Genomic DNA, 22,332 nt, shown 5'->3' with positions numbered 1-22,332 from the left:
TTTTTTTTTTTTTTTGCAAGATTATTATATAATTCGTGAAAAATATCCAAAAATTTAAAGCACCTGGTATTCCCAGGCAGTCTCCCATCCATGTACTAACCTGGCGCAAACCTGCTTATATTCAGAGATCAGGCATTGACTCTATTTTTTGCCAAATTTATTATATACTAAGTGAAAAAATTCCAAAAGCTTAAAGCACCTGGTATTCCTTGGCGGTCTCTCATCCAAGTACTAACCAGACCTAAACCTGCTAAGATTCAGAGATCGGGCATTGACTCTTTTTTTTTTTTTTTTTTTTTTGCAAGAATATTATATAATTCGTGAAAAATATCCAAAAATGTAAAGCACCTGATATTCCCAGGCAGTCTCCCATCCATGTACTAACCTGGCGCAAACCTGCTTATATTCAGAGATCGGGCATTGACTCTATTTTTTGGCAAAATTATTATATACTAAGTGAAAAATTTCAAAAAAGATTACAGTACCTGGTATTCCCAGGCTGTCTCCCATCCAGGCACTAACCAGGCCCAAACCTGCTTAGCTTCCGAGATCAGACAAGATCGGGCATAGCCAGGCTGGTATGGCCATAAGCGAAGACTGCTGCAAAGACAAGGCTATTTAAAGATCAGCCAATCTACTCGCCAGTACATTATAAAAGTAGGAAAGAAACCCCAAAAGCTTAAAGCACCTGGTATTCCTAGGCGGTCTCTCATCCAAGTACTAACCTGGCCCAAACCTGCTTATATTCAGAGATCGGGCATTGACTCTATTTTTTGGCAAATTTATTATATACTAAGTGAAAAAATTCCAAAAGCTTAAAGCACCTGGTATTCCTTGGCGGTCCATCATTCAAGTACTAACCAGACCTTAACCTGCTAAGATTCAGAGATCGGGCATTGACTTCTTCTTTTTTTTTTTTTTTTTTTTGCAAGATTATTATATAATTCGTGAAAAATATCCAAAAATTTAAAGCACCTGGTATTCCCAGGCAGTCTCCCATCCATGTACTAACCTGGCCCAAACCTGCTTATATTCAGAGATCGGGCATTGACTCTATTTTTTGGCAAATTTATTATATACTAAGTGAAAAAATTCCAAAAGCTTAAAGCACCTGGTATTCCTTGGCGGTCTCTCATCCAAGTACTAACTAGACCTAAACCTGCTAAAATTCAGAGATCGGGCATTGACTCTTTTTTTTTTTTTTTTTTGCAAGATTATTATATAATTTGTGAAAAATATCCAAAAATTTAAAGCACCTGGTATTCCCAGGCAGTCTCCCATCCATGTACTAACCTGGCCCAAACCTGCTTATATTCAGAGATCAGGCATTGACTCTATTTTTTGCCAAATTTATTATATACTGAGTGAAAAAATTCCAAAAGCTTAAAGCACCTGGTATTCCTTGGCGGTCTCTCATCCAAGTACTAACCAGACCTAAACCTGCTAAGATTCAGAGATCGGGCATTGACTCTTTTTTTTTTTTTTTTTTTGCAAGAATATTATATAATTCGTGAAAAATATCCAAAAATGTAAAGCACCTGATATTCCCAGGCAGTCTCCCATCCATGTACTAACCTGGCGCAAACCTGCTTATATTCAGAGATCGGGCATTGACTCTATTTTTTGGCAAAATTATTATATACTAAGTGAAAAATTTCAAAAAAGCATACAGTACCTGGTATTCCCAGGCTGTCTCCCATCCAGGCACTAACCAGGCCCAAACCTGCTTAGCTTACGAGATCAGACAAGATCGGGCATAGCCAGGCTGGTATGGCCATAAGCGAAGACTGCTGCAAAGAGAAGGCTATTTAAAGATCAGCCAATCTACTCGCCAGTACATTATAAAAGTAGGAAAGAAACCCCAAAAGCTTAAAGCACCTGATATTCCCAGGCAGTCTCCCATCCATGTACTAACCTGGCGCAAACCTGCTTATATTCAGAGATCGGGCATTGACTCTATTTTTTGGCAAAATTATTATATACTAAGTGAAAAATTTCAAAAAAGATTACAGTACCTGGTATTCCCAGGCTGTCTCCCATCCAGGCACTAACCAGGCCCAAACCTGCTTAGCTTCCGAGATCAGACAAGATCGGGCATAGCCAGGCTGGTATGGCCATAAGCGAAGACTGCTGCAAAGACAAGGCTATTTAAAGATCAGCCAATCTACTCGCCAGTACATTATAAAAGTAGGAAAGAAACCCCAAAAGCTTAAAGCACCTGGTATTCCTAGGCGGTCTCTCATCCAAGTACTAACCTGGCCCAAACCTGCTTATATTCAGAGATCGGGCATTGACTCTATTTTTTGGCAAATTTATTATATACTAAGTGAAAAAATTCCAAAAGCTTAAAGCACCTGGTATTCCTTGGCGGTCCATCATTCAAGTACTAACCAGACCTTAACCTGCTAAGATTCAGAGATCGGGCATTGACTTCTTCTTTTTTTTTTTTTTTTTTTTGCAAGATTATTATATAATTCGTGAAAAATATCCAAAAATTTAAAGCACCTGGTATTCCCAGGCGGTCTCCCATCCATGTACTAACCTGGCCCAAACCTGCTTATATTCAGAGATCGGGCATTGACTCTATTTTTTGGCAAATTTATTATATACTAAGTGAAAAAATTCCAAAAGCTTAAAGCACCTGGTATTCCTTGGCGGTCTCTCATCCAAGTACTAACTAGACCTAAACCTGCTAAAATTCAGAGATCGGGCATTGACTCTTTTTTTTTTTTTTTTTTGCAAGATTATTATATAATTTGTGAAAAATATCCAAAAATTTAAAGCACCTGGTATTCCCAGGCAGTCTCCCATCCATGTACTAACCTGGCCCAAACCTGCTTATATTCAGAGATCAGGCATTGACTCTATTTTTTGCCAAATTTATTATATACTGAGTGAAAAAATTCCAAAAGCTTAAAGCACCTGGTATTCCTTGGCGGTCTCTCATCCAAGTACTAACCAGACCTAAACCTGCTAAGATTCAGAGATCGGGCATTGACTCTTTTTTTTTTTTTTTTTTTGCAAGAATATTATATAATTCGTGAAAAATATCCAAAAATGTAAAGCACCTGATATTCCCAGGCAGTCTCCCATCCATGTACTAACCTGGCGCAAACCTGCTTATATTCAGAGATCGGGCATTGACTCTATTTTTTGGCAAAATTATTATATACTAAGTGAAAAATTTCAAAAAAGCATACAGTACCTGGTATTCCCAGGCTGTCTCCCATCCAGGCACTAACCAGGCCCAAACCTGCTTAGCTTACGAGATCAGACAAGATCGGGCATAGCCAGGCTGGTATGGCCATAAGCGAAGACTGCTGCAAAGAGAAGGCTATTTAAAGATCAGCCAATCTACTCGCCAGTACATTATAAAAGTAGGAAAGAAACCCCAAAAGCTTAAAGCACCTGGTATTCCTAGGCGGTCTCTCATCCAAGTACTAACCTGGCCCAAACCTGCTTATATTCAGAGATCGGGCATTGACTCTATTTTTTGGCAAATTTATTATATACTAAGTGAAAAAATTCCAAAAGCTTAACGCACCTGGTATTCCTTGGCGGTCTATCATTCAAGTACTAACCAGACCTTAACCTGCTAAGATTCAGAGATCGGGCATTGACTCTTTTTTTTTTTTTTTTGCAAGATTATTATATAATTCGTGAAAAATATCCAAAAATTTAAAGCACCTGATATTCCCAGGCAGTCTCCCATCCATGTACTAACCTGGCGCAAACCTGCTTATATTCAGAGATCGGGCATTGACTCTATTTTTTGGCAAAATTATTATATACTAAGTGAAAAATTTCAAAATAGCTTAGAGTACCTGGCATTCCCAGGCGGTCTCCCATCCAGGCACTAACCAGGCCCAAACCTGCTTAGCTTCCGAGATCAGACAAGATCGGGCATAGCCAGGCTGGTATGGCCATAAGCGAAGACTGCTGCAAAGAGAAGGCTATTTAAAGATCAGCCAATCTACTCGCCAGTACATTATAAAAGTAGGAAAGAAACCCCAAAAGCTTAAAGCACCTGGTATTCCTAGGCGGTCTCTCATCCAAGTACTAACCTGGCCCAAACCTGCTTATATTCAGAGATCGGGCATTGACTCTATTTTTTGCCAAATTTATTATATACTAAGTGAAAAAATTCCAAAAGCTTAAAGCACCTGGTATTCCTTGGCGGTCCATCATTCAAGTACTAACCAGACCTTAACCTGCTAAGATTCAGAGATCGGGCATTGACTTCTTCTTTTTTTTTTTTTTTTGCAAGATTATTATATAATTCGTGAAAAATATCCAAAAATTTAAAGCACCTGGTATTCCCAGGCAGTCTCCCATCCATGTACTAACCTGGCCCAAACCTGCTTATATTCAGAGATCGGGCATTGACTCTATTTTTTGCCAAATTTATTATATACTAAGTGAAAAAATTCCAAAAGCTTAAAGCACCTGGTATTCCTTGGCGGTCTCTCATCCAAGTACTAACTAGACCTAAACCTGCTAAAATTCAGAGATCGGGCATTGACTCTTTTTTTTTTTTTTTTTGCAAGATTATTATATAATTTGTGAAAAATATCCAAAAATTTAAAGCACCTGGTATTCCCAGGCACTCTCCCATCCATGTACTAACCTGGCCCAAACCTGCTTATATTCAGAGATCAGGCATTGACTCTATTTTTTGCCAAATTTATTATATACTGAGTGAAAAAATTCCAAAAGCTTAAAGCACCTGGTATTCCTTCGCGGTCTCTCATCCAAGTACTAACCAGACCTAAACCTGCTAAGATTCAGAGATCGGGCATTGACTCTTTTTTTTTTTTTTTTTTTTTTTGCAAGAATATTATATAATTCGTGAAAAATATCCAAAAATGTAAAGCACCTGCTATTCCCAGGCAGTCTCCCATCCATGTACTAATCTGGTGCAAACCTGCTTATATTCAGAGATCGGGCATTGACTCTATTTTTTGGCAAAATTATTATATACTAAGTGAAAAATTTCAAAAAAGCTTACAGTACCTGGTATTCCCAGGCTGTCTCCCATCCAGGCACTAACCAGGCCCAAACCTGCTTAGCTTACGAGATCAGACAAGATCGGGCATAGCCAGGCTGGTATGGCCATAAGCGAAGACTGCTGCAAAGAGAAGGCTATTTAAAGATCAGCCAATCTACTCGCCAGTACATTATAAAAGTAGGAAAGAAACCCCAAAAGCTTAAAGCACCTGGTATTCCTAGGCGGTCTCTCATCCAAGTACTAACCTGGCCCAAACCTGCTTATATTCAGAGATCGGGCATTGACTCTATTTTTTGCCAAATTTATTATATACTAAGTGAAAAAATTCCAAAAGCTTAAAGCACCTGGTATTCCTTGGCGGTCTATCATTCAAGTACTAACCAGACCTTAACCTGCTAAGATTCAGAGATCGGGCATTGACTTCTTCTTTTTTTTTTTTTTTTTTTGCAAGATTATTATATAATTTGTGAAAAATATCCAAAAATGTAAAGCACCTGGTATTCCCAGGCAGTCTCCCATCCATGTACTAACCTGGCCCAAACCTGCTTATATTCAGATATCGGGCATTGACTCTATTTTTTGCCAAATTTATTATATACTAAGTGAAAAAATTCCAAAAGCTTTAAGCACCTGGTATTCCTAGGCGGTCTTTCAACCAAGTACTAACCAGACCTAAACCTGCTAAGATTCAGAGATCGGGCATTGACTCTATTTTTTTTTTTTGCAAGATTATTATATAATTTGTGAAAAATATCCAAAAATTTAAAGCACCTGGTATTCCCAGGCAGTCTCCCATCCATGTACTAACCTGGCCCAAACCTGCTTATATTCAGAGATCGGGTATTGACTCTATTTTTTGCCAAATTTATTATATACTAAGTGAAAAAATTCCAAAAGCTTAAAGCACCTGGTATTCCTTGGCGGTCTCTCATCCAAGTACTAACCAGACCTAAACCTGCTAAAATTCAGAGATCGGGCATTGACTCTTTTTTTTTTTTTTTTTTTTTTTTTGCAAGATTATTATATAATTCGTGAAAAATATCCAAAAATTTAAAGCACCTGGTATTCCCAGGCAGTCTCCCATCCATGTACTAACCTGGCCCAAACCTGCTTATATTCAGAGATCGGGCATTGACTCTATATTTTGCCAAATTTATTATATACTAAGTGAAAAAATTCCAAAAGCTTAAAGCACCTGGTATTCCTTGGCGGTCTCTCATCCAAGTACTAACCAGACCTAAACATGCTAAGATTCAGAGATCGGGCATTGACTCTTTTTTTTTTTTTTTTTTTTTGCAAGATTATTATATAATTCGTGAAAAATATCCAAAAATTTAAAGCACCTGATATTCCCAGGCAGTCTCCCATCCATGTACTAACCTGGCGCAAACCTGCTTATATTCAGAGATCGGGCATTGACTCTATTTTTTGGCAAAATTATTATATACTAAGTGAAAAATTTCAAAATAGCTTAGAGTACCTGGCATTCCCAGGCGGTCTCCCATCCAGGCACTAACCAGGCCCAAACCTGCTTAGCTTCCGAGATCAGACAAGATCGGGCATAGCCAGGCTGGTATGGCCATAAGCGAAGACTGCTGCAAAGAGAAGGCTATTTAAAGATCAGCCAATCTACTCGTCAGTACATTATAAAAGTAGGAAAGAAACCCCAAAAGCTTAAAGCACCTGGTATTCCTAGGCGGTCTCTCATCCAAGTACTAACCTGGCCCAAACCTGCTTATATTCAGAGATCGGGCATTGACTCTATTTTTTGCCAAATTTATTATATACTAAGTGAAAAAATTCCAAAAGCTTAAAGCACCTGGTATTCCTTGGCGGTCTATCATTCAAGTACTAACCAGACCTTAACCTGCTAAGATTCAGAGATCGGGCATTGACTTCTTTTTTTTTTTTTTTTTGCAAGATTATTATATAATTCGTGAAAAATATCCAAAAATTTAAAGCACCTGGTATTCCCAGGCAGTCTCCCATCCATGTACTAACCTGGCCCAAACCTGCTTATATTCAGAGATCGGGCATTGACTCTATTTTTTGCCAAATTTATTATATACTAAGTGAAAAAATTCCAAAAGCTTAAAGCACCTGGTATTCCTTGGCGGTCTCTCATCCAAGTACTAACCAGACCTAAACCTGCTAAGATTCAGAGATCGGGCATTGACTCTTTTTTTTTTTTTTTTGCAAGATTATTATATAATTCGTGAAAAATATCCAAAAATTTAAAGCACCTGATATTCCCAGGCAGTCTCCCATCCATGTACTAACCTGGCGCAAACCTGCTTATATTCAGAGATCGGGCATTGACTCTATTTTTTGGCAAAATTATTATATACTAAGTGAAAAATTTCAAAATAGCTTAGAGTACCTGGCATTCCCAGGCGGTCTCCCATCCAGGCACTAACCAGGCCCAAACCTGCTTAGCTTCCGAGATCAGACAAGATCGGGCATAGCCAGGCTGGTATGGCCATAAGCGAAGACTGCTGCAAAGAGAAGGCTATTTAAAGATCAGCCAATCTACTCGCCAGTACATTATAAAAGTAGGAAAGAAACCCCAAAAGCTTAAAGCACCTGGTATTCCTAGGCGGTCTCTCATCCAAGTACTAACCTGGCCCAAACCTGCTTATATTCAGAGATCGGGCATTGACTCTATTTTTTGCCAAATTTATTATATACTAAGTGAAAAAATTCCAAAAGCTTAAAGCACCTGGTATTCCTTGGCGGTCTATCATTCAAGTACTAACCAGACCTTAACCTGCTAAGATTCAGAGATCGGGCATTGACTTCTTTTTTTTTTTTTTTTTTGCAAGATTATTATATAATTCGTGAAAAATATCCAAAAATTTAAAGCACCTGGTATTCCCAGGCAGTCTCCCATCCATGTACTAACCTGGCCCAAACCTGCTTATATTCAGAGATCGGGCATTGACTCTATTTTTTGCCAAATTTATTATATACTAAGTGAAAAAATTCCAAAAGCTTAAAGCACCTGGTATTCCTTGGCGGTCTCTCATCCAAGTACTAACCAGACCTAAACCTGCTAAGATTCAGAGATCGGGCATTGACTCTTTTTTTTTTTTTTTTTTGCAAGATTATTATATAATTCGTGAAAAATATCCAAAAATTTAAAGCACCTGATATTCCCAGGCAGTCTCCCATCCATGTACTAACCTGGCGCAAACCTACTTATATTCAGAGATCGGGCATTGACTCTATTTTTTGGCAAAATTATTATATACTAAGTGAAAAATTTCAAAATAGCTTAGAGTACCTGGCATTCCCAGGCGGTCTCCCATCCAGGCACTAACCAGGCCCAAACCTGCTTAGCTTCCGAGATCAGACAAGATCGGGCATAGCCAGGCTGGTATGGCCATAAGCGAAGACTGCTGCAAAGAGAAGGCTATTTAAAGATCAGCCAATCTACTCGCCAGTACATTATAAAAGTAGGAAAGAAACCCCAAAAGCTTAAAGCACCTGGTATTCCTAGGCGGTCTCTCATCCAAGTACTAACCTGGCCCAAACCTGCTTATATTCAGAGATCGGGCATTGACTCTATTTTTTGCCAAATTTATTATATACTAAGTGAAAAAATTCCAAAAGCTTAAAGCACCTGGTATTCCTTGGCGGTCTATCATTCAAGTACTAACCAGACCTTAACCTGCTAAGATTCAGAGATCGGGCATTGACTTCTTCTTTTTTTTTTTTTTTTGCAAGATTATTATATAATTCGTGAAAAATATCCAAAAATTTAAAGCACCTGGTATTCCCAGGCAGTCTCCCATCCATGTACTAACCTGGCCCAAACCTGCTTATATTCAGAGATCGGGCATTGACTCTATTTTTTGCCAAATTTATTATATACTAAGTGAAAAAATTCCAAAAGCTTAAAGCACCTGGTATTCCTTGGCGGTCTCTCATCCAAGTACTAACTAGACCTAAACCTGCTAAAATTCAGAGATCGGGCATTGACTCTTTTTTTTTTTTTTGCAAGATTATTATATAATTTGTGAAAAATATCCAAAAATTTAAAGCACCTGGTATTCCCAGGCAGTCTCCCATCCATGTACTAACCTGGCCCAAACCTGCTTATATTCAGAGATCAGGCATTGACTCTATTTTTTGCCAAATTTATTATATACTAAGTGAAAAAATTCCAAAAGCTTAAAGCACCTGGTATTCCTTGGCGGTCTCTCATCCAAGTACTAACCAGACCTAAACCTGCTAAGATTCAGAGATCGGGCATTGACTCTTTTTTTTTTTTTTTTGCAAGATTATTATATAATTCGTGAAAAATATCCAAAAATTTAAAGCACCTGATATTCCCAGGCAGTCTCCCATCCATGTACTAACCTGGCGCAAACCTGCTTATATTCAGAGATCGGGCATTGACTCTATTTTTTGGCAAAATTATTATATACTAAGTGAAAAATTTCAACAAAGCTTACAGTACCTGGTATTCCCAGGCTGTCTCCCATCCAGGCACTAACCAGGCCCAAACCTGCTTAGCTTACGAGATCAGACAAGATCGGGCATAGCCAGGCTGGTATGGCCATAAGCGAAGACTGCTGTAAAGAGAAGGCTATTTAAAGATCAGCCAATCTACTCGCCAGTACATTATAAAAGTAGGAAAGAAACCCCAAAAGCTTAAAGCACCTGGTATTCCTAGGCGGTCTCTCATCCAAGTACTAACCTGGCCCAAACCTGCTTATATTCAGAGATCGGGCATTGACTCTATTTTTTGGCAAATTTATTATATACTAAGTGAAAAAATTCCAAAAGCTTAAAGCACCTGGTATTCCTTGGCGGTCTATCATTCAAGTACTAACCAGACCTTAACCTGCTAAGATTCAGAGATCGGGCATTGACTTCTTCTTTTTTTTTTTTTTGCAAGATTATTATATAATTTGTGAAAAATATCCAAAAATTTAAAGCACCTGGTATTCCCAGGCAGTCTCCCATCCATGTACTAACCTGGCCCAAACCTGCTTATATTCAGAGATCGGGCATTGACTCTATTTTTTGGCAAATTTATTATATACTAAGTGAAAAAATTCCAAAAGCTTTAAGCACCTGGTATTCCTAGGCGGTCTTTCAACCAAGTACTAACCAGACCTAAACCTGCTAAGATTCAGAGATCGGGCATTGACTCTATTTTTTTTTTTTTTGCAAGATTATTATATAATTTGTGAAAAATATCCAAAAATTTAAAGCACCTGGTATTCCCAGGCAGTCTCCCATCCATGTACTAACCTGGCCCAAACCTGCTTATATTCAGAGATCGGGCATTGACTCTATATTTTGCCAAATTTATTATATACTAAGTGAAAAAATTCCAAAAGCTTAAAGCACCTGGTATTCCTTGGCGGTCTGTCATCCAAGTACTAACCAGACCTAAACCTGCTAAGATTCAGAGATCGGGCATTGACTCTTTTTTTTTTTTTTTTTTTTTGCAAGATTATTATATAATTCGTGAAAAATATCCAAAAATTTAAAGCACCTGATATTCCCAGGCAGTCTCCCATCCATGTACTAACCTGGCGCAAACCTGCTTATATTCAGAGATCGGGCATTGACTCTATTTTTTGGCAAAATTATTATATACTAAGTGAAAAATTTCAAAATAGCTTAGAGTACCTGGCATTCCCAGGCGGTCTCCCATCCAGGCACTAACCAGGCCCAAACCTGCTTAGCTTCCGAGATCAGACAAGATCGGGCATAGCCAGGCTGGTATGGCCATAAGCGAAGACTGCTGCAAAGAGAAGGCTATTTAAAGATCAGCCAATCTACTCGCCAGTACATTATAAAAGTAGGAAAGAAACCCCAAAAGCTTAAAGCACCTGGTATTCCTAGGCGGTCTCTCATCCAAGTACTAACCTGGCCCAAACCTGCTTATATTCAGAGATCGGGCATTGACTCTATTTTTTGCCAAATTTATTATATACTAAGTGAAAAAATTCCAAAAGCTTAAAGCACCTGGTATTCCTTGGCGGTCTATCATTCAAGTACTAACCAGACCTTAACCTGCTAAGATTCAGAGATCGGGCATTGACTTCTTCTTTTTTTTTTTTTTTTGCAAGATTATTATATAATTCGTGAAAAATATCCAAAAATTTAAAGCACCTGGTATTCCCAGGCAGTCTCCCATCCATGTACTAACCTGGCCCAAACCTGCTTATATTCAGAGATCGGGCATTGACTCTATTTTTTGCCAAATTTATTATATACTAAGTGAAAAAATTCCAAAAGCTTAAAGCACCTGGTATTCCTTGGCGGTCTGTCATCCAAGTACTAACCAGACCTAAACCTGCTAAGATTCAGAGATCGGGCATTGACTCTTTTTTTTTTTTTTGCAAGATTATTATATAATTCGTGAAAAATATCCAAAAATTTAAAGCACCTGATATTCCCAGGCAGTCTCCCATCCATGTACTAACCTGGCGCAAACCTGCTTATATTCAGAGATCGGGCATTGACTCTATTTTTTGGCCATATTATTATATACTAAGTGAAAAATTTCAAAATAGCTTAGAGTACCTGGCATTCCCAGGCGGTCTCCCATCCAGGCACTAACCAGGCCCAAACCTGCTTAGCTTCCGAGATCAGACAAGATCGGGTATAGCCAGGCTGGTATGGCCATAAGCGAAGACTGCTGCAAAGAGAAGGCTATTTAAAGATCAGCCAATCTACTCGCCAGTACATTATAAAAGTAGGAAAGAAACCCCAAAAGCTTAAAGCACCTGGTATTCCTAGGCGGTCTCTCATCCAAGTACTAACCTGGCCCAAACCTGCTTATATTCAGAGATCGGGCATTGACTCTATTTTTTGCCAAATTTATTATATACTAAGTGAAAAAATTCCAAAAGCTTAAAGCACCTGGTATTCCTTGGCGGTCTATCATTCAAGTACTAACCAGACCTTAACCTGCTAAGATTCAGAGATCGGGCATTGACTTCTTCTTTTTTTTTTTTTTTTGCAAGATTATTATATAATTTGTGAAAAATATCCAAAAATTTAAAGCACCTGGTATTCCCAGGCAGTCTCCCATCCATGTACTAACCTGGCCCAAACCTGCTTATATTCAGAGATCGGGCACTGACTCTATTTTTTGCCAAATTTATTATATACTAAGTGAAAAAATTCCAAAAGCTTAAAGCACCTGGTATTCCTTGGCGGTCTCTCATCCAAGTACTAACCAGACCTAAACCTGCTAAGATTCAGAGATCGGGCATTGACTCTTTTTTTTTTTTTTTTTTTTTGCAAGATTATTATATAATTCGTGAAAAATATCCAAAAATTTAAAGCACCTGATATTCCCAGGCAGTCTCCCATCCATGTACTAACCTGGCGCAAACCTGCTTATATTCAGAGATCGGGCATTGACTCTATTTTTTGGCAAAATTATTATATACTAAGTGAAAAATTTCAAAATAGCTTAGAGTACCTGGCATTCCCAGGCGGTCTCCCATCCAGGCACTAACCAGGCCCAAACCTGCTTAGCTTCCGAGATCAGACAAGATCGGGCATAGCCAGGCTGGTATGGCCATAAGCGAAGCCTGCTGCAAAGAGAAGGCTATTTAAAGATCAGCCAATCTACTCGCCAGTACATTATAAAAGTAGGAAAGAAACCCCAAAAGCTTAAAGCACCTGGTATTCCTAGGCGGTCTCTCATCCAAGTACTAACCTGGCCCAAACCTGCTTATATTCAGAGATCGGGCATTGACTCTATTTTTTGCCAAATTTATTATATACTAAGTGAAAAAATTCCAAAAGCTTAAAGCACCTGGTATTCCTTGGCGGTCTATCATTCAAGTACTAACCAGACCTTAACCTGCTAAGATTCAGAGATCGGGCATTGACTTCTTCTTTTTTTTTTTTTTTTTGCAAGATTATTATATAATTCGTAAAAAATATCCAAAAATTTAAAGCACCTGGTATTCCCAGGCAGTCTCCCATCCATGTACTAACCTGGCCCAAACCTGCTTATATTCAGAGATCGGGCATTGACTCTATTTTTTGCCAAATTTATTATATACTAAGTGAAAAAATTCCAAAAGCTTAAAGCACCTGGTATTCCTTGGCGGTCTCTCATCCAAGTACTAACTAGACCTAAACCTGCTAAAATTCAGAGATCGGGCATTGACTCTTTTTTTTTTTTTTTTTTGCAAGATTATTATATAATTTGTGAAAAATATCCAAAAATTTAAAGCACCTGGTATTCCCAGGCAGTCTCCCATCCATGTACTAACCTGGCCCAAACCTGCTTATATTCAGAGATCAGGCATTGAGTCTATTTTTTGCCAAATTTATTATATACTAAGTGAAAAAATTCCAAAAGCTTAAAGCACCTGGTATTCCTTGGCGGTCTCTCATCCAAGTACTAACCAGACCTAAATCTGCTAAGATTCAGAGATGGGCATTGACTCTTTTTTTTTTTTTGCAAGAATATTATATAATTCATGAAAAATATCCAAAAATGTAAAGCACCTGATATTCCCAGGCAGTCTCCCATCCATGTACTAACCTGGCGCAAACCTGCTTATATTCAGAGATCGGGCATTGACTCTATTTTTTGGCAAAATTATTATATACTAAGTGAAAAATTTCAAAAAAGCTTACAGTACCTGGTATTCCCAGGCTGTCTCCCATCCAGGCACTAACCAGGCCCAAACCTGCTTAGCTTACGAGATCAGACAAGATCGGGCATAGCCAGGCTGGTATGGCCATAAGCGAAGACTGCTGCAAAGAGAAGGCTATTTAAAGATCAGCCAATCTACTCGCCAGTACATTATAAAAGTAGGAAAGAAACCCCAAAAGCTTAAAGCACCTGGTATTCCTAGGCGGTCTCTCATCCAAGTACTAACCTGGCCCAAACCTGCTTATATTCAGAGATCGGGCATTGACTCTATTTTTTGGCAAATTTATTATATACTAAGTGAAAAAATTCCAAAAGCTTAACGCACCTGGTATTCCTTGGCGGTCTATCATTCAAGTACTAACCAGACCTTAACCTGCTAAGATTCAGAGATCGGGCATTGACTCTTTTTTTTTTTTTTTTGCAAGATTATTATATAATTCGTGAAAAATATCCAAAAATTTAAAGCACCTGATATTCCCAGGCAGTCTCCCATCCATGTACTAACCTGGCGCAAACCTGCTTATATTCAGAGATCGGGCATTGACTCTATTTTTTGGCAAAATTATTATATACTAAGTGAAAAATTTCAAAATAGCTTAGAGTACCTGGCATTCCCAGGCGGTCTCCCATCCAGGCACTAACCAGGCCCAAACCTGCTTAGCTTCCGAGATCAGACAAGATCGGGCATAGCCAGGCTGGTATGGCCATAAGCGAAGACTGCTGCAAAGAGAAGGCTATTTAAAGATCAGCCAATCTACTCGCCAGTACATTATAAAAGTAGGAAAGAAACCCCAAAAGCTTAAAGCACCTGGTATTCCTAGGCGGTCTCTCATCCAAGTACTAACCTGGCCCAAACCTGCTTATATTCAGAGATCGGGCATTGACTCTATTTTTTGCCAAATTTATTATATACTAAGTGAAAAAATTCCAAAAGCTTAAAGCACCTGGTATTCCTTGGCGGTCCATCATTCAAGTACTAACCAGACCTTAACCTGCTAAGATTCAGAGATCGGGCATTGACTTCTTCTTTTTTTTTTTTTTTTGCAAGATTATTATATAATTCGTGAAAAATATCCAAAAATTTAAAGCACCTGGTATTCCCAGGCAGTCTCCCATCCATGTACTAACCTGGCCCAAACCTGCTTATATTCAGAGATCGGGCATTGACTCTATTTTTTGCCAAATTTATTATATACTAAGTGAAAAAATTCCAAAAGCTTAAAGCACCTGGTATTCCTTGGCGGTCTCTCATCCAAGTACTAACTAGACCTAAACCTGCTAAAATTCAGAGATCGGGCATTGACTCTTTTTTTTTTTTTTTTTGCAAGATTATTATATAATTTGTGAAAAATATCCAAAAATTTAAAGCACCTGGTATTCCCAGGCACTCTCCCATCCATGTACTAACCTGGCCCAAACCTGCTTATATTCAGAGATCAGGCATTGACTCTATTTTTTGCCAAATTTATTATATACTGAGTGAAAAAATTCCAAAAGCTTAAAGCACCTGGTATTCCTTCGCGGTCTCTCATCCAAGTACTAACCAGACCTAAACCTGCTAAGATTCAGAGATCGGGCATTGACTCTTTTTTTTTTTTTTTTTTTTTTTTGCAAGAATATTATATAATTCGTGAAAAATATCCAAAAATGTAAAGCACCTGATATTCCCAGGCAGTCTCCCATCCATGTACTAATCTGGCGCAAACCTGCTTATATTCAGAGATCGGGCATTGACTCTATTTTTTGGCAAAATTATTATATACTAAGTGAAAAATTTCAAAAAAGCTTACAGTACCTGGTATTCCCAGGCTGTCTCCCATCCAGGCACTAACCAGGCCCAAACCTGCTTAGCTTACGAGATCAGACAAGATCGGGCATAGCCAGGCTGGTATGGCCATAAGCGAAGACTGCTGCAAAGAGAAGGCTATTTAAAGATCAGCCAATCTACTCGCCAGTACATTATAAAAGTAGGAAAGAAACCCCAAAAGCTTAAAGCACCTGGTATTCCTAGGCGGTCTCTCATCCAAGTACTAACCTGGCCCAAACCTGCTTATATTCAGAGATCGGGCATTGACTCTATTTTTTGCCAAATTTATTATATACTAAGTGAAAAAATTCCAAAAGCTTAAAGCACCTGGTATTCCTTGGCGGTCTATCATTCAAGTACTAACCAGACCTTAACCTGCTAAGATTCAGAGATCGGGCATTGACTTCTTCTTTTTTTTTTTTTTTTTTGCAAGATTATTATATAATTTGTGAAAAATATCCAAAAATGTAAAGCACCTGGTATTCCCAGGCAGTCTCCCATCCATGTACTAACCTGGCCCAAACCTGCTTATATTCAGAGATCGGGCATTGACTCTATTTTTTGCCAAATTTATTATATACTAAGTGAAAAAATTCCAAAAGCTTTAAGCACCTGGTATTCCTAGGCGGTCTTTCAACCAAGTACTAACCAGACCTAAACCTGCTAAGATTCAGAGATCGGGCATTGACTCTATTTTTTTTTTTTGCAAGATTATTATATAATTTGTGAAAAATATCCAAAAATTTAAAGCACCTGGTATTCCCAGGCAGTCTCCCATCCATGTACTAACCTGGCCCAAACCTGCTTATATTCAGAGATCGGGTATTGACTCTATTTTTTGCCAAATTTATTATATACTAAGTGAAAAAATTCCAAAAGCTTAAAGCACCTGGTATTCCTTGGCGGTCTCTCATCCAAGTACTAACCAGACCTAAACCTGCTAAAATTCAGAGATCGGGCATTGACTCTTTTTTTTTTTTTTTTTTTTTTTTGCAAGATTATTATATAATTCGTGAAAAATATCCAAAAATTTAAAGCACCTGGTATTCCCAGGCAGTCTCCCATCCATGTACTAACCTGGCCCAAACCTGCTTATATTCAGAGATCGGGCATTGACTCTATATTTTGCCAAATTTATTATATACTAAGTGAAAAAATTCCAAAAGCTTAAAGCACCTGGTATTCCTTGGCGGTCTCTCATCCAAGTACTAACCAGACCTAAACCTGCTAAGATTCAGAGATCGGGCATTGACTCTTTTTTTTTTTTTTTTGCAAGATTATTATATAATTCGTGAAAAATATCCAAAAATTTAAAGCACCAGATATTCCCAGGCAGTCTCCCATCCATGTACTAACCTGGCGCAAACCTGCTTATATTCAGAGATCGGGCATTGACTCTATTTTTTGGCAAAATTATTATATACTAAGTGAAAAATTTCAAAATAGCTTAGAGTACCTGGCATTCCCAGGCGGTCTCCCATCCAGGCACTAACCAGGCCCAAACCTGCTTAGCTTCCGAGATCAGACAAGATCGGGCATAGCCAGGCTGGTATGGCCATAAGCGAAGACTGCTGCAAAGAGAAGGCTATTTAAAGATCAGCCAATCTACTCGCCAGTACATTATAAAAGTAGGAAAGAAACCCCAAAAGCTTAAAGCACCTGGTATTCCTAGGCGGTCTCTCATCCAAGTACTAACCTGGCCCAAACCTGCTTATATTCAGAGATCGGGCATTGACTCTATTTTTTGCCAAATTTATTATATACTAAGTGAAAAAATTCCAAAAGCTTAAAGCACCTGGTATTCCTTGGCGGTCTATCATTCAAGTACTAACCAGACCTTAACCTGCTAAGATTCAGAGATCGGGCATTGACTTCTTTTTTTTTTTTTTTTTGCAAAATTATTATATAATTCGTGAAAAATATCCAAAAATTTAAAGCACCTGGTATTCCCAGGCAGTCTCCCATCCATGTACTAACCTGGCCCAAACCTGCTTATATTCAGAGATCGGGCATTGACTCTATTTTTTGCCAAATTTATTATATACTAAGTGAAAAAATTCCAAAAGCTTAAAGCACCTGGTATTCCTTGGCGGTCTCTCATCAAAGTACTAACCAGACCTAAACCTGCTAAGATTCAGAGATCGGGCATTGACTCTTTTTTTTTTTTTTTTTTTGCAAGATTATTATATAATTCGTGAAAAATATCCAAAAATTTAAAGCACCTGATATTCCCAGGCAGTCTCCCATCCATGTACTAACCTGGCGCAAACCTACTTATATTCAGAGATCGGGCATTGACTCTATTTTTTGGCAAAATTATTATATACTAAGTGAAAAATTTCAAAATAGCTTAGAGTACCTGGCATTCCCAGGCGGTCTCCCATCCAGGCACTAACCAGGCCCAAACCTGCTTAGCTTCCGAGATCAGACAAGATCGGGCATAGCCAGGCTGGTATGGCCATAAGCGAAGACTGCTGCAAAGAGAAGGCTATTTAAAGATCAGCCAATCTACTCGCCAGTACATTATAAAAGTAGGAAAGAAACCCCAAAAGCTTAAAGCACCTGGTATTCCTAGGCGGTCTCTCATCCAAGTACTAACCTGGCCCAAACCTGCTTATATTCAGAGATCGGGCATTGACTCTATTTTTTGCCAAATTTATTATATACTAAGTGAAAAAATTCCAAAAGCTTAAAGCACCTGGTATTCCTTGGCGGTCTATCATTCAAGTACTAACCAGACCTTAACCTGCTAAGATTCAGAGATCGGGCATTGACTTCTTCTTTTTTTTTTTTTTTTTGCAAGATTATTATATAATTCGTGAAAAATATCCAAAAATTTAAAGCACCTGGTATTCCCAGGCAGTCTCCCATCCATGTACTAACCTGGCCCAAACCTGCTTATATTCAGAGATCGGGCATTGACTCTATTTTTTGCCAAATTTATTATATACTAAGTGAAAAAATTCCAAAAGCTTAAAGCACCTGGTATTCCTTGGCGGTCTCTCATCCAAGTACTAACTAGACCTAAACCTGCTAAAATTCAGAGATCGGGCATTGACTCTTTTTTTTTTTTTTTTGCAAGATTATTATATAATTTGTGAAAAATATCCAAAAATTTAAAGCACCTGGTATTCCCAGGCAGTCTCCCATCCATGTACTAACCTGGCCCAAACCTGCTTATATTCAGAGATCGGGCATTGACTCTATTTTTTGGCAAAATTATTATATACTAAGTGAAAAATTTCAAAAAAGATTACAGTACCTGGTATTCCCAGGCTGTCTCCCATCCAGGCACTAACCAGGCCCAAACCTGCTTAGCTTCCGAGATCAGACAAGATCGGGCATAGCCAGGCTGGTATGGCCATAAGCGAAGACTGCTGCAAAGACAAGGCTATTTAAAGATCAGCCAATCTACTCGCCAGTACATTATAAAAGTAGGAAAGAAACCCCAAAAGCTTAAAGCACCTGGTATTCCTAGGCGGTCTCTCATCCAAGTACTAACCTGGCCCAAACCTGCTTATATTCAGAGATCGGGCATTGACTCTATTTTTTGGCAAATTTATTATATACTAAGTGAAAAAATTCCAAAAGCTTAAAGCACCTGGTATTCCTTGGCGGTCCATCATTCAAGTACTAACCAGACCTTAACCTGCTAAGATTCAGAGATCGGGCATTGACTTCTTCTTTTTTTTTTTTTTTTTTTTGCAAGATTATTATATAATTCGTGAAAAATATCCAAAAATTTAAAGCACCTGGTATTCCCAGGCAGTCTCCCATCCATGTACTAACCTGGCCCAAACCTGCTTATATTCAGAGATCGGGCATTGACTCTATTTTTTGGCAAATTTATTATATACTAAGTGAAAAAATTCCAAAAGCTTAAAGCACCTGGTATTCCTTGGCGGTCTCTCATCCAAGTACTAACTAGACCTAAACCTGCTAAAATTCAGAGATCGGGCATTGACTCTTTTTTTTTTTTTTTTTTTGCAAGATTATTATATAATTTGTGAAAAATATCCAAAAATTTAAAGCACCTGGTATTCCCAGGCAGTCTCCCATCCATGTACTAACCTGGCCCAAACCTGCTTATATTCAGAGATCAGGCATTGACTCTATTTTTTGCCAAATTTATTATATACTGAGTGAAAAAATTCCAAAAGCTTAAAGCACCTGGTATTCCTTGGCGGTCTCTCATCCAAGTACTAACCAGACCTAAACCTGCTAAGATTCAGAGATCGGGCATTGACTCTTTTTTTTTTTTTTTTTTTTGCAAGAATATTATATAATTCGTGAAAAATATCCAAAAATGTAAAGCACCTGATATTCCCAGGCAGTCTCCCATCCATGTACTAACCTGGCGCAAACCTGCTTATATTCAGAGATCGGGCATTGACTCTATTTTTTGGCAAAATTATTATATACTAAGTGAAAAATTTCAAAAAAGCATACAGTACCTGGTATTCCCAGGCTGTCTCCCATCCAGGCACTAACCAGGCCCAAACCTGCTTAGCTTACGAGATCAGACAAGATCGGGCATAGCCAGGCTGGTATGGCCATAAGCGAAGACTGCTGCAAAGAGAAGGCTATTTAAAGATCAGCCAATCTACTCGCCAGTACATTATAAAAGTAGGAAAGAAACCCCAAAAGCTTAAAGCACCTGATATTCCCAGGCAGTCTCCCATCCATGTACTAACCTGGCGCAAACCTGCTTATATTCAGAGATCGGGCATTGACTCTATTTTTTGGCAAAATTATTATATACTAAGTGAAAAATTTCAAAAAAGATTACAGTACCTGGTATTCCCAGGCTGTCTCCCATCCAGGCACTAACCAGGCCCAAACCTGCTTAGCTTCCGAGATCAGACAAGATCGGGCATAGCCAGGCTGGTATGGCCATAAGCGAAGACTGCTGCAAAGACAAGGCTATTTAAAGATCAGCCAATCTACTCGCCAGTACATTATAAAAGTAGGAAAGAAACCCCAAAAGCTTAAAGCACCTGGTATTCCTAGGCGGTCTCTCATCCAAGTACTAACCTGGCCCAAACCTGCTTATATTCAGAGATCGGGCATTGACTCTATTTTTTGGCAAATTTATTATATACTAAGTGAAAAAATTCCAAAAGCTTAAAGCACCTGGTATTCCTTGGCGGTCCATCATTCAAGTACTAACCAGACCTTAACCTGCTAAGATTCAGAGATCGGGCATTGACTTCTTCTTTTTTTTTTTTTTTTTTTTTGCAAGATTATTATATAATTCGTGAAAAATATCCAAAAATTTAAAGCACCTGGTATTCCCAGGCGGTCTCCCATCCATGTACTAACCTGGCCCAAACCTGCTTATATTCAGAGATCGGGCATTGACTCTATTTTTTGGCAAATTTATTATATACTAAGTGAAAAAATTCCAAAAGCTTAAAGCACCTGGTATTCCTTGGCGGTCTCTCATCCAAGTACTAACTAGACCTAAACCTGCTAAAATTCAGAGATCGGGCATTGACTCTTTTTTTTTTTTTTTTTTGCAAGATTATTATATAATTTGTGAAAAATATCCAAAAATTTAAAGCACCTGGTATTCCCAGGCAGTCTCCCATCCATGTACTAACCTGGCCCAAACCTGCTTATATTCAGAGATCAGGCATTGACTCTATTTTTTGCCAAATTTATTATATACTGAGTGAAAAAATTCCAAAAGCTTAAAGCACCTGGTATTCCTTGGCGGTCTCTCATCCAAGTACTAACCAGACCTAAACCTGCTAAGATTCAGAGATCGGGCATTGACTCTTTTTTTTTTTTTTTTTTTTGCAAGAATATTATATAATTCGTGAAAAATATCCAAAAATGTAAAGCACCTGATATTCCCAGGCAGTCTCCCATCCATGTACTAACCTGGCGCAAACCTGCTTATATTCAGAGATCGGGCATTGACTCTATTTTTTGGCAAAATTATTATATACTAAGTGAAAAATTTCAAAAAAGCATACAGTACCTGGTATTCCCAGGCTGTCTCCCATCCAGGCACTAACCAGGCCCAAACCTGCTTAGCTTACGAGATCAGACAAGATCGGGCATAGCCAGGCTGGTATGGCCATAAGCGAAGACTGCTGCAAAGAGAAGGCTATTTAAAGATCAGCCAATCTACTCGCCAGTACATTATAAAAGTAGGAAAGAAACCCCAAAAGCTTAAAGCACCTGGTATTCCTAGGCGGTCTCTCATCCAAGTACTAACCTGGCCCAAACCTGCTTATATTCAGAGATCGGGCATTGACTCTATTTTTTGGCAAATTTATTATATACTAAGTGAAAAAATTCCAAAAGCTTAACGCACCTGGTATTCCTTGGCGGTCTATCATTCAAGTACTAACCAGACCTTAACCTGCTAAGATTCAGAGATCGGGCATTGACTCTTTTTTTTTTTTTTTTGCAAGATTATTATATAATTCGTGAAAAATATCCAAAAATTTAAAGCACCTGATATTCCCAGGCAGTCTCCCATCCATGTACTAACCTGGCGCAAACCTGCTTATATTCAGAGATCGGGCATTGACTCTATTTTTTGGCAAAATTATTATATACTAAGTGAAAAATTTCAAAATAGCTTAGAGTACCTGGCATTCCCAGGCGGTCTCCCATCCAGGCACTAACCAGGCCCAAACCTGCTTAGCTTCCGAGATCAGACAAGATCGGGCATAGCCAGGCTGGTATGGCCATAAGCGAAGACTGCTGCAAAGAGAAGGCTATTTAAAGATCAGCCAATCTACTCGCCAGTACATTATAAAAGTAGGAAAGAAACCCCAAAAGCTTAAAGCACCTGGTATTCCTAGGCGGTCTCTCATCCAAGTACTAACCTGGCCCAAACCTGCTTATATTCAG

At 38.5% G+C, this 22,332-nt stretch overlaps 23 pseudogenes; all 23 read right to left on the bottom strand.

Annotated features, from left to right (window-relative positions):
- Positions 1–473: 473 nt before the first annotated feature.
- Positions 474–592, bottom strand: LOC127936712 (uncharacterized; annotated as a pseudogene).
- Positions 593–1,663: 1,071 nt separating this feature from the next.
- LOC127937458 (uncharacterized) lies at positions 1,664–1,782 on the bottom strand (annotated as a pseudogene).
- A 221-nt stretch (positions 1,783–2,003) lies between these two features.
- On the bottom strand, positions 2,004–2,122 carry LOC127936711 (uncharacterized; annotated as a pseudogene).
- Positions 2,123–3,193: 1,071 nt separating this feature from the next.
- LOC127937456 (uncharacterized) lies at positions 3,194–3,312 on the bottom strand (annotated as a pseudogene).
- Positions 3,313–3,812: 500 nt separating this feature from the next.
- On the bottom strand, positions 3,813–3,931 carry LOC127936090 (uncharacterized; annotated as a pseudogene).
- A 1,070-nt stretch (positions 3,932–5,001) lies between these two features.
- Positions 5,002–5,120, bottom strand: LOC127937126 (uncharacterized; annotated as a pseudogene).
- Positions 5,121–6,476: 1,356 nt separating this feature from the next.
- On the bottom strand, positions 6,477–6,595 carry LOC127936088 (uncharacterized; annotated as a pseudogene).
- A 781-nt stretch (positions 6,596–7,376) lies between these two features.
- On the bottom strand, positions 7,377–7,495 carry LOC127936087 (uncharacterized; annotated as a pseudogene).
- A 784-nt stretch (positions 7,496–8,279) lies between these two features.
- Positions 8,280–8,398, bottom strand: LOC127936086 (uncharacterized; annotated as a pseudogene).
- Positions 8,399–9,458: 1,060 nt separating this feature from the next.
- LOC127937125 (uncharacterized) lies at positions 9,459–9,577 on the bottom strand (annotated as a pseudogene).
- A 1,065-nt stretch (positions 9,578–10,642) lies between these two features.
- On the bottom strand, positions 10,643–10,761 carry LOC127936085 (uncharacterized; annotated as a pseudogene).
- Positions 10,762–11,542: 781 nt separating this feature from the next.
- Positions 11,543–11,661, bottom strand: LOC127937848 (uncharacterized; annotated as a pseudogene).
- A 788-nt stretch (positions 11,662–12,449) lies between these two features.
- On the bottom strand, positions 12,450–12,568 carry LOC127936084 (uncharacterized; annotated as a pseudogene).
- A 1,061-nt stretch (positions 12,569–13,629) lies between these two features.
- On the bottom strand, positions 13,630–13,748 carry LOC127937124 (uncharacterized; annotated as a pseudogene).
- A 500-nt stretch (positions 13,749–14,248) lies between these two features.
- On the bottom strand, positions 14,249–14,367 carry LOC127936083 (uncharacterized; annotated as a pseudogene).
- A 1,071-nt stretch (positions 14,368–15,438) lies between these two features.
- On the bottom strand, positions 15,439–15,557 carry LOC127937123 (uncharacterized; annotated as a pseudogene).
- A 1,349-nt stretch (positions 15,558–16,906) lies between these two features.
- LOC127936082 (uncharacterized) lies at positions 16,907–17,025 on the bottom strand (annotated as a pseudogene).
- A 784-nt stretch (positions 17,026–17,809) lies between these two features.
- LOC127936080 (uncharacterized) lies at positions 17,810–17,928 on the bottom strand (annotated as a pseudogene).
- Positions 17,929–18,712: 784 nt separating this feature from the next.
- Positions 18,713–18,831, bottom strand: LOC127936710 (uncharacterized; annotated as a pseudogene).
- Positions 18,832–19,904: 1,073 nt separating this feature from the next.
- On the bottom strand, positions 19,905–20,023 carry LOC127937455 (uncharacterized; annotated as a pseudogene).
- Positions 20,024–20,244: 221 nt separating this feature from the next.
- Positions 20,245–20,363, bottom strand: LOC127936709 (uncharacterized; annotated as a pseudogene).
- A 1,073-nt stretch (positions 20,364–21,436) lies between these two features.
- Positions 21,437–21,555, bottom strand: LOC127937454 (uncharacterized; annotated as a pseudogene).
- Positions 21,556–22,055: 500 nt separating this feature from the next.
- Positions 22,056–22,174, bottom strand: LOC127936079 (uncharacterized; annotated as a pseudogene).
- Between the last annotated feature and the right edge of the window lie 158 nt (positions 22,175–22,332).

This window comes from Carassius gibelio, chromosome A19 (genome assembly GCF_023724105.1).
Source record: "Carassius gibelio isolate Cgi1373 ecotype wild population from Czech Republic chromosome A19, carGib1.2-hapl.c, whole genome shotgun sequence".
Classification (NCBI taxonomy): domain Eukaryota; kingdom Metazoa; phylum Chordata; class Actinopteri; order Cypriniformes; family Cyprinidae; genus Carassius; species Carassius gibelio.
Note: the sequence above shows the minus strand (reverse complement) of the source record. Positions and strands in the feature narration are given on the sequence as shown.